Source organism: Littorina saxatilis, linkage group LG12 (genome assembly GCF_037325665.1).
Source record: "Littorina saxatilis isolate snail1 linkage group LG12, US_GU_Lsax_2.0, whole genome shotgun sequence".
Classification (NCBI taxonomy): Eukaryota; Metazoa; Mollusca; class Gastropoda; order Littorinimorpha; family Littorinidae; genus Littorina; species Littorina saxatilis.
In genome coordinates, this window is record NC_090256.1 from 67,811,562 (window position 1) to 67,823,672 (window position 12,111).

The following is a 12,111-nucleotide window of genomic DNA, read 5'->3' on the forward strand; positions in this document are numbered from 1 at the left end:
TCTGTATGCGGACGACCTCGCCTTAATAGACACTAATAGACCACGCCATAACAGAGTTACCAACACTGTTGACTTATCTTCTTACCAAACTAAAATCGACAACCTCTGTCAATATATGTACACCAACGGCTTCCAACTAGCCTCAAATAAAACAGTCTTTCTTGTTGTCTCCCGTAGACAACTGTACAGGAACTGCAGTATAAAGATAGGTTGTGATATTATCAAACCGAGCTCAGAAGTTAAGTTCCTCGGCGTTATCATCGATACCCGACTTAACTGGACCAGTCATATCGAACATCTGATCAATAAGGCCAACAAGGATCTTTATATCATACGCTACCTGGCGTCCCAATCCTGGGCCAGAGGACGTAAGTGTGTCACAGAGGTAGTGCGGGCATTAATTCGCTCCCTCCTCCTTTACGGGTGCGAAGCTTATTTCGCGACGCGCCCGGCGCTCATGAAAAAACTGGCTATTATAGAGTGCAGGGCGCTCAAAATAGCTCTGGGACTCTCCCAACAAGCGAGTAAGAGTCGAGTCTACAGCGAGTGTGGGTGGCTGCCCCTTGTGGATGAGATAAAACTCCGTTCAGCTCAGTATGCTGTCAGAGCCCACGCGGTAGAGAACTCTGCCTGCGAGGTCCTGACTGACTTTTTTCCTCAGCACCAAAATTATGAGGCCAACACCAAACATAGCACTCAACTCTTGGCCAAAACGCTACCCTTATCCGACACAGTAAACCGCATTCTAGCCGATAGCGGGGTGAAGGTCAGTGAGCTGGCCAGGGTCCCCCCGCCCTCCTACCCGCCTTGGCTTGAGGAAACCCCTACTATCATATACGACAGTGAAGATAATACTACCAAAAAAGATAACCCCGTCTACCTAGCTACTGTTACAAAAGAAACCCTAAACTACAAATTCTCGGAGCATTTAAAAGTCTTTACTGACGGATCCAAATTTGCAGACGGCAGCGTTGGCTGCGCCTTTGTGATCCCAGATCTCAAAATCTCAAGGAAATATACTCTTAATAAAGACATCTCCATATTCTCAGCCGAGCTATTTGCCTTGCTCATGGCATGCACTTTTATAAATGACCTCCCAGTCACACCGCGTGCGGTAGTTTTCTGCTCTGACTCGCGCTCTTCATTACAAGCTCTGCATCGAAACACATCAAATCGGGCAGAGCTACAAAGAGAAATCCTCTTTATATGTCACCAGTTAATCTCATCCGGCACATCCGTATCATTTCTCTGGGTCCCCTCTCACGTAGGGGTCCGGGGAAATGAACTGGCGGATGTCGCTGCCAAAGAAGCGGCAGAATATAGCCCAGCTAACACTAACATCGGCTACTCAGTAACCGAGTTCTACAGTAAAATCCGTAAACTCATTCGAAGTCAGTACGTAACATCTCTGTCCTATCAACCCATTGATATGAACGATCTACACCCCGATCTCCCAACAAACCTCCTCACTATCTTCAGACGCCTCCGTGCCGGCGGCTGCCGCTTCCATATCTTTAACAAGTCCTGCCATTGTGGAGAACCCTATTCATTTCAACACATTTTCGCTCCATGCGCTACAAATAGAATTACCTTTAAAACCTTATATGACCATATGCAGCTCCATGGTCTGAGTCCCCAGGATTATCTGCGCAGTAGCAGTTCTCTAGGCTGGTCACACAGCTTGCTGCTGTGCCGACTGGTCAGGGACTCGGACATGGGGCTGTGGGTATAACTAAGCCCAGATTATCACATCAGCGTGTTTCAGTTTGAGGTCGAGTGGCTCCCGCCATCCCTCCTGATTCCAGCGACTACCTTCTAGACAACATATCCTCACCCAAGGCCCACTAGTCGCCAAACTGTACATATTGTTTTTATTACCACGGCCTTCGTGGCTTACATCTTAATCCTTTTATTTGTAAAAAGTTTGAGATTTATTGTTCGTGTTCCTCTTACTTGCTCATCTATTTGGTTTTATTGGTGATCCTGAAAGGTTCCACTTTTTAACTCGATTTGAAATAAAATAAAAATAATATTACAAGCCCGGAATACAGACTTATAATTCTTACCAAGAAACATCTTAACTACTTTTCATTTTAACAAATTCCACAGAGCATTATCAACTCAACCCCACCCCCTGCCCTCCTCTCCTTATTTTTTGTTTCTTTCTTTCCTCTTTTTGAAAGCGGACAAACACTCAAGTCCTTAATGGCTCAAAACCGTAGGACTTTTAATATTAATTTTAACGTAATTTTATGTACTGGCCTTCCTTTGAGAAGCCATAACTTGCTCAGTCCTGTTTGAGTGGAGTTCGCCTCCAAAGGTGATTAACACGGTTACATTCGTCGACAAGGATGGGACTCGATATGGTCAGGAATGGCATTATGGCCACTGAATCATTTTCGTGCTGTTCCCATTCCACGAATCTGGGAGGGACCTAAGCTTGGCGGGTCCATAGTTCGGACCCGGCGAAGCCGGCGTACGGCTCTAAGTACTTCTTCCCGGCGAAGCCGGCTACCCGGCGAAGCGGGTATTCATTCTAGTATATATATATATATAGAGAGAGAGAGAGACAGACAGACAAAAAAATCAGAGTCAGGTAGAAAAGAGTAAAAGGAAGAAAGAGAGAGGTTACTGTTCAGGGCCGGATCTGGGGGGGGGGGGGGGGTCCTGGGGTTCCGGAACCCCCCCCCCCCCCCTGGCCATCCAATGTACCTCTCAGAGAAAAATAAATGTGGACTTTGGACCCCTGCCTTCAGTTGGAACCCCCCCCCCCCCCCCCTCAAACGAACTTGGTCCGGCCCTGCTGTTTGTTTTAGAGTTTTTACTAATTTTCATGCTGAGAAATTGGTTAGTGGGTTTGGATGGTTCGTCCGGGTGTTGTTGTTGTTGTTGTTGTTGTTGGTACGGTTGTTGTTGTTGTTGGTGGTGGTGGTGGTGCTTGTGTTGTTTGTTTGTTTGCTTGTTCGTTTGCTTTTTGTCATTTGGCTTGCTCGGTGTTAGTTGTGTGTGTTGTTTCTTTTTTTCTTCTTTTTTTCCGGAAAACTAGGAAGAGTCAAGAACAAAGAGAAACATCCTGTTCAGTGTTTCTCTTCACTTCTCTCACCTTGACCTTTTTCGAGCTCAATGGCTGTTCCTTTTCACTCCCTCTTGAGTCACTAGCGTTTCGTCTTCCTGTTCACTTCATGTTCCGCTTTTAGAGTGTGTGTTTTCCGCACTTGCTTTTCATTTGCTTTGTGCAGTTTTATACAAAGTACTTGGAAGTTGATTCAATTCTTCAAAAGGCCATTTCGTTGTAAGGGCTTGACGCTAAACAGGTCCTCGTATCGGTTTCAAGTTACGAGGCAGTGGTTTCGTTTTTCAAGTGTTCACATTTTGAATACTGGGTGTGGTTTTCGCGCACTGATAATCATTGCGTGGCTTCCATTTCTTTCCCATCTGAATAATGCTGTTTATTCCACATCTTTCGAGAAAAATACAGTTACGTAAACATACAAAACAGAAGCTGAGACGAAGTTAGTCGGTTATTTTCTAATCAAAAGCTGATAATTATAATGGAATTGAAAAAAATATAAATTGAATGACAAGGGTGGAGTTGTTTCCTACCTCCCAGGTAAATAACGTCGAGGCCTGCCAGTGCCTTATCCCCCTTTCCGCGTACAAGCAGGCACAAGACCGAATACGCACGGAAAAGATTCCTTAATCCATGTCAGAGATCAGAAACAGGAACATTCCAAGCCAAGCATTCCAAGCATGCATCCCCCAAAACTATATAATGGCTGCCTAATGGTGGTAGGGGTGGATGGTCATACACGTTATTTAAAACGCACTAGTGCAAAACATGAGCTTACGTGGGAGTTGCTGCCGACGAATTTACAAGAAGAAGAAGAATTAACGAATAGAACAGACAAGCACAAATGCGGGTAAAAGGCAAATGTTAGTTTTGGTTTAAGCGTGTTTATTCAAATTCTCAAACACACGTTTCAAACAATAACAACATTGAGAACGTTAACAAGCAGATTGCTTATGGACACGTTCTTGAACTTATAATCAATACACATTCAGATAGCAAAATGTTAGTTTTAGCTGCTAAAGAAAGATAAGCTGAGACCAGTTCATTTGTAGTTTTTAAAATCAAGGACATACTCTTAGAAAAATTAAAACTTCAAGACGGATAAAAGATATTGGCAAGTTCAAACTACATTTCGGCAGCTACCACTGATAAAAAAAATTTTTAAAAACGTGTGTCCGCAGATTTCATAATCAACAATTTAGTCATCAAAAAAGAGATCTGAAGCCCGATGAAATCAATGACAAATATGCCAAATAATTAAATGAATTTTAATCAGCGAGCGGTTTGCATCGCCCAGCTCTCCTGTCAGGAGTCCGGACGTGGTGTAACACGAAATGTTTACTCCACGAAAAATTTACTCCAGAGTAAAAATTTCGTACGAAATTCTTACTCCGAGCACACCTTTCGTACGAGAAAAGAATTCCCCAAAGGCACGAAAAAATTACTCCCTCCACGAAATGTTTACTCCCCATTTTTTTTACTTCCAGAAAAAATTTCGTACGCGAATATGGGATGCGGGCGAAGGGTTATGCCAATATGCGGGCGAAGGGTTATGCCAATATGCGATCTCGCGCAAACGAATGTCGCGCTACCCTCGCGCTACCTTCCCTCCACCCCTTCCACCACCAAGACTAACAGGGGACAAGGGAGTAAAAATGTCGTACACCTGGCATGGGAAGTTGAATTGCTCGTGTTGAGGTGAAGTAATTTATTCGTTATTCATTCGTCAGGGGAGTAACATTTTTGTACGAAATGTTTACTCGGAACTTACCTGTCGTGGGGAGTACTTTTCTCGTGTAATGGGGGAGTGCTTTTTTCGTAAAGGGAGTAACATTGTCGTACGAAATGTTTACTCTGGAGTAAAAATCTCTTGGGAGTAATTTTCTCGTGTTTTAGGTCGTCATGATTATTTAGTTAGTTTTCATAGATACCCATTCGTCAAAGTAGATCAAGACCGTTGGATTAAGCAAGTCAAATGTACAGTCCAGCTTACGCATGCAAATTCCGTGCCACAAAGCATTAAAACGCTTCGCACAACAGAAACAAACAGATTGTCGATTGGAGAATATCCAGGTCTGCAATGACAACCAAACACATTATTTAGACTTGAAAAATAGAACGCTCAAACAATAATTCTAAGACCTTCCTCTTGTGTATTATCGTCTATTCAACTCTCAAAATATACTCTGTAGATCTCGGCTCAATTTCACATATGTATCTCTCGGAAAAGTGCATGAAATACTCAGGGTCGAAAGGTAGGACGAAAATTATGACTCGCTCAGAGAACGTCAAAATGAGAATTACAGTCAGGGATGCCCACTCAAAACACAGCCGTTTTCAATTTGAGTAATTCAGCGCTCAAACGTTTATTTAAGGTATTCCTGGTTTGTTGTCACACAATTACAACTCCCAACCTGAACTGTACAGTTGTCTCTCAATAGTTTTGGGGCAATGAGAGACAGTTGTTAATGCGAAAGAATGTGTATGAGTGCGCCTTGAGTCGCCTTGTTGTGAGATACGTGCGCGTAATAAATTCTCGCATTATTATTATTATTTTCTTGTTAGATATAATTTCATTAACATAAGGTCAGTTACTGTGTCCCGGAAAGACACAGCTTTCAATGAACGCCTGGCCAACGACTGGTATGACCTTTAACGATTATTATCGCCATTCCTGTGTGTTTAACGACGGTTAATCTGATAAAAATTACCAAAGATTTGACGTACGCTTATGTACTTGCACGTAGGCTAAATCATTGTATGACCTAGGACTTAATCTTAATCCGCTGTACGTTTGGCAGGTGTCCTTATTCATAGTTTTTTCATCCTGCTTTTTGCCTGGGGCAATAGTTTTGAGTTCGAAAACGAGAACCAAACGTGTTGCAATGAATGATTATGAGTCAACGTTCATCATAATACCTGATACATAACGACGCAACATGATTTTTTTTTCTCGGGTATGTTTTTTTTTTACTTCTAAATTAACAATAAACGATTGGTTAAATCGATGTAAATGATTTTCTTTTCGCTTCCTTGAAATGACAATGCTTTAAGTACGACAGTGCTTTAGTTGTACATGTAGGACCAGCCTAAAAAAAAAAGGTAGTCTTCGGTTGGAAAAAAAAAGAATTGCTGTGTTAACCCATGCCTCGTAAAAAGGTGGTCAGACGATCTGAAGTTTTTTTTCTCAATCGGTAAGGGAAGAGTCGGGGTGGGTGTTTTTAATGTTTTTTTTATTTTTATTTATTGCTGGGATTAAAAACAATTGTGGGGTTAGCTAAACAAATGCATGCCGGCTACGACGGAAACAATATGTGTGTGTGTGTGTGTGTGTGTGTGTGTGTGTGTGTGTGTGTGCGTGTGTGTGTGTGTGTGTGTGTGTGTGTGTGTGTACGTGTGGGTGAGTGTGGGTGAGTGTGTGTTTCGGTGTGTGTGTGTTTCGGTATGTGTTCCAGTGTATGTGTGTGCATGCGTGTCTGTATGTGTGTGCATGCATCAGCGTGTTCGTTGGATGTGGGTTGTTTTGTTCGTACAGTCAATGGCCTCGCCTTTAATTTGACCAACAACAATCAAAAGTAGACTTCATAACAAGGCGCGTGAGTGCGTCAGTACTGTTTAAAACACACACACAACGTGTTGCATGAACACATGGCAACTCATTTTGCCCCTCAGCAAACAATTTCCACCTTGACAGTTTCGCATCACAGAATACATTGTAAATCAAATCAAATCAAATCAAATCTCAGACAGCATCCTTCGAAGTGAAAAACAATCAAGCAGCAATGTTCAACAAACATCAGACATCTCGTCTGAAGTTACATTATAATCATCGCCGTATGAGGTCAGTGTTATGCCCAAGGCGTCATACGTACGTTATGGAAGAAAGCTGACACTTTGCCGCCGTGCCTGTGTGGGGATCTGGAAGTAATTAAATATCTATTCTCAGATATTGGTCCTATGTGTTTTTATGAGTTGGCTAAAAGGCGTCGTCAGTTTCACCTAAGGGTGTCGCAAAGAAAAAAGGGGGAGAAGCTCGACCATTATTGCCTAGTAGTCAGACATAAAATGTATCTACTGCGGCAACATTGACATCAGTAAGGCTGAAGGAGTCAGTATAGGCAATATCTGTAAAACTAACGGGCGACCTGGCAATTGGCAACTCAATTTTTCAAAGACCTTTATTTCACTTATTTCATGCCTGATTAATCAATATTACTTTGGACGGGCACAGTGGCGTGGTGGTAAGACGTCGGCCTCCTCATCGGGAGGTCGTGAGTTCGAATCCCGGTCGCTGCCGCCTGGTGGGTTAAGAGTGGAGATTTTTCCGATCTCCCAGGTCAACTTATGTGCAGACCTGCTAGTGACTTAACCCCCTTCGTGTGTACACGCAAGCACAAGACCAAGTGCGCACGGAAAAGATCCTGTAATCCATGTCAGAGTTCGGTGGGTTATGGAAACACGAACATACCCAGCATGCCTGCCCCGAAATCGGCGTATGCTTGCTGAATGGCGGGGTAAAAACGGTCATACACGTAAAACTCCACTCGTGCTAAAAACATGAGTGAACGTGAAGAAGAAGAATATTACTTTGAAATTGGGGTCACTTCCTCCCAGTAGAAAGCTAGCAGGCGTGTGCGCGGTTACAGTGCAATCAGCCAGTGACCTGCGTTTCAGGCAGAATGGCCGAGGTCTTTTTTTGTGTCTGGGCGGTGATACGGGGGTGGGACATGAATACCGTCTCTGAGTCTGCACAAATAACGTTGACCCGTGTCTGCCTGGATTCGAATCATTGACCCGACGATCACAAGCCCAGTACATTATAAACTGACTGTGACAGGCCCTTCGACTGTCATTTGCAAAACGCCTTTGCATTGCATCGCCCTGGAGAGGTATCTACGTTACCTTTTTAACGGCATTTGACTTACATGGTGGCACTGTTTGAGCTGTAAGTCGCCCTAAATGCCATTCATGAAACCCAGGTTTGACTCGACCCGCCAAAGACGGTCACGTGGCGGCGGTCAAGTTAACGGACCTCCCTTTCCTTTCGCCGCTACAATTACAAGCGGCGTGATGCCGCCGGTATTCTATGGATGTTTGAATGGCTATGTCCGCATGTGGTCTTGTGCCACGGGGCGCCTCGCTGACCGTGTATCTCTGGAATAGTAGGGAAGCCTCAAGTGGCTGTGATTTCCTTTGATAAGGGTTTACTTTGCGCATGCGTTCAGAGCAAGAAGCGAGGTAACAACATTGATAGCTATGAGACGTTTTAACTTGAACTTGGTGACGTGAATAGCACTTAAAATCGGAATTATGAGCGCTTTAGCTATTACGTTGATAGCCGCCAACATCAACTTAAATCAGTTCACACTTAATGTCAATACGCCTCCTAGTCAGTGACACAAAACGTCATATCGTTGGTGCTGATGAGGTCCAATTCCATCCCTGTCACCCGCCATGGGAGACCCCATAATGGACGGCGATACACGCATCCTGTACATACGGTGAAGACTTCGGATTCGACCGCTTTCATCCGTCATGGGCGACCCCGCAGTGGACGACCCCATGATAGGAGACGCTACGCGAATTCCATGTACGACCGATGATGCCACTGGTACTTTCATTTGTGTTGCTCAAGCCTTTCCCTAGCGTGAGGATCGCTTAGCGTCGCTTATTCTGGGATCGCCCATCACGGGGTCATCCAGTACAAACAATTTGTCCCAGTCGACCCCTTCAGTGTTAAAAAAACAAAACAACAGCACGTTGAACCCCAAAGACTGATCTGAGAAAGCGAGGTCTTAAAAAGAAAAGACTCTTAAAATAGAATTTTTTTTTTACAGAGATTAAAACCCGAGGAAGAAAAAAACAGGGGTGGGAGGGGGTTGGGGATGTCTTTTATTGGCGAGGGAGGAGGGGGGGCAGTGTCTTAAAAGGGGGTTGTGGGTTCACTGTAGAGGATTCGTTGTATCTGCGGTCAGATGACACAAGTCGATTCTCCCCCTTACTGAGCCGGAAACAAAAGCCAGGTGGAGCCCTGAAGGTCTGAGATAGTCAGGTCTTTAACAGGAAGGACTCTTGGAATAGAATTGAATTGACAGAGATTAAAACTCGAAGAAGAAACTAACGGGGGCGGGGACACTGAGATGATGAGATACAAGTAGGCTTTTACACCAATGACGGGAACTGCGATAGTTCTGAGAGCAAAACACCGCTGTCTTGAGTACATTTGTATAAAAGCCCTGTTACTTGAAACTGCGCTGAAATGGAATGGCAAACACTCTGCTTTTTGTGTAGACTTCTTCTTCTTCAGCGTTCCAGAAATTCTGGTGACGTGTGAGCTTGTTTGCCCATTTGGGTTCCCCACACTAGACTATGAGTCAGCTTCACTCCGCCTTCGTTGGGTAGGCATGCTGGGTATGTTCGTGTTTCCATAACCCACCGAACTCCGACATGGATTCAGGATCTTTTCCGTGCGCACTTGGTCTTGTGCTTGCGTGTATACACGAAGGGGGTTAAGTCTCTAGCAGGTCAGCACATAAGTTGACCTGGGAGATCAGAAAAATCTCCACTCTTAACCCACCAGGCGGCAGCGACCGGGATTCGAACTCACGACCTCCCGATTAGGAGGCCGACGTCTTACCACTGCGCCACTTCGCCCGTCACTTTGTGTAGACGATATTGAACACCACCACAGACCTGTCGATGAGTTTTACATGAGATGATAGTGTTAGTTCTTCCACTTGGAGACATACCAACAATCTATAGCTGGCTGCTTTGTGTGGAGAGCTGCAGGAATTGTTGAATTCAGTTCACGGGTTGTCATAGATCTCATTTACACAAATAATTCATTAAAAAAAGTCATTCTATGCGAAGTCAGCAGCGACGATGTGTGCGTGTGTGTGTGTGTGCGTGCGTACGTGCGTGCGTGCGTGTGTGTGTGTGTGTGTGTGTGTGTGTGTGTATGTGTGTATGTGTGTGTGTGCGTGTGTGTGTGTGTGTGTGTGTGTCACGGTGAGCCGGTGTGCGTGTGTTCGTTCGTGCGTGTGTTCGTTTGTGCGTGTGTTCGTTCGTGCGTGTGTTCGTTCGTGCGTGCGTGCGTGCATGCGTGTGTGTGTGTGTGTGCGTGTGTGTATGTGTGCGCGTGTGAATGAGTGTGTGCGCCCTCAAAAGCAAAATTCCACCGATCCTGACCGAGATTTGTGGCACCATACTACCATTACTGTTCAGTCCTTCACCCTGCGCTGAATGCTGATGATGAGTACATCGTGACTATATTGGTGTTGACTGTAAACCTCAAAGTTCAGCGATCTTTGTTAACGAACCTGAATCAAGTGAAAATCCTCAAATTGTATGGCGCCAAAGTTCATTCAACCGTGCTACATGGATTTAAATGCCCAGACATAGGGCTTAATGACATTGTTCAAGAGGCTTCTGCACTTCGCTTTTACTGGCTATTGTGAGGAGTCTGACAAAACACAACAAGAAATTCCTCCGAGGTAGGAAAAACACCCCCGTTGGTCAAAGGGAAATAACCATTCTCACTGCCACCAACTGAGAAGGTTATTTCCCTTTGACCATTAATATGTGCCTCTATAAGTCCTTGTAGAATCTTAATCCACCAATAACTCCCTAACCGTGTGTTTGACTGGTCCCAATTTCTGTCAGGACCGTCTCAGGAATGTATAGAACCTGTTCACACAGTTTGGTGACGATCGGGCCGTTCATTCTTGAGATCTATATGCGAACACAAACACACACCCAAACAAACAAACAAACACATCGAGTGAATCCTATACACACCCCTATACCGGGGGTGTAAAAAGTGAGAGAGAAAGAAATCAGTCAAGATTATTAGTGCACCCACGTCATCTGCAAAATAGCATATTATGCCCGTCATATTCGTCAAAACCTATGTGCTTGAAATATCTCATAATTATAAAAAAACAAGTCGCGTAAGGCGAAAATACAATATTTAGTCAAGTAGCTGTCGAACTCACAGAATGAAACTGAACGCAATGCCATTTTTCAGCAAGACCGTATACTCGTAGCATCGTCAGTCCACCGCTCATGGCAAAGGCAGTGAAATTGACAAGAAGAGCGGGGTATAGTTGCGCTAAGAAGGATAGCACGCTTTTCTGTACCTCTCTTTGTTTTAACTTTCTGAGCGTGTTTTTAATCCAAACATACCATATCTATATGTTTTTGGAATCAGGAACCGACAAGGAATAAGATGAAAGTGTTTTTAAATTGATTTGGACAATTTAATTTTGATAATAATTTTTATATATTTAATTTTCAGAGCTTGTTTTTAATCCGAATATAACATATTTATATGTTTTTGGAATCAGCAAATGATGGAGAATAAGATAAACGTAAATTTGGATCGTTTTATAAATATTTATTTTTTTTACAATTTTCAGATTTTTAATGACCAAAGTCATTAATTAATTTTTAAGCCACCAAACTGAAATGCAATACCGAAGTCCGGGCTTCGTCGAAGATTACTTGACCAAAATCTCAACCAATTTGGTTGAAAAATGAGGGCGTGACAGTGCCGCCTCAACTTTCACGAAAAGCCGGATATGACGTCATCAAAGACATTTATCCAAAAAATGAAAAAAATGTTCGGGGATTTCATACCCAGGAACTCTCATGTCAAATTTCATAAAGATCGGTCCAGTAGTTTAGTCTGAATCGCTCTACACACACACACAGACACACACACGCACACATGCACACACGCACATACACCACGACCCTCGTTTCGATTCCCCCTCGATGTTAAAATATTTAGTCAAAATTTGACTAAATATAAAAAGGGTTACCTCCTGTCTCGTCATTATTACACCCCCGGAATAGGGGTGTGTATAGGATTCGGTCGATGTGTTTGTTTGTTTGTGTGTTTGTGTGTTTGTGTTCGCATATAGATCTCAAGAATGAACGGACCGATCGTCACCAAACTTGGTGAACAGGTTCTATACACTCCTGAGACGGTCCTTACAAAAATTGGGACCAGTCAAACACACGGTTAGGGAGTTATTGGT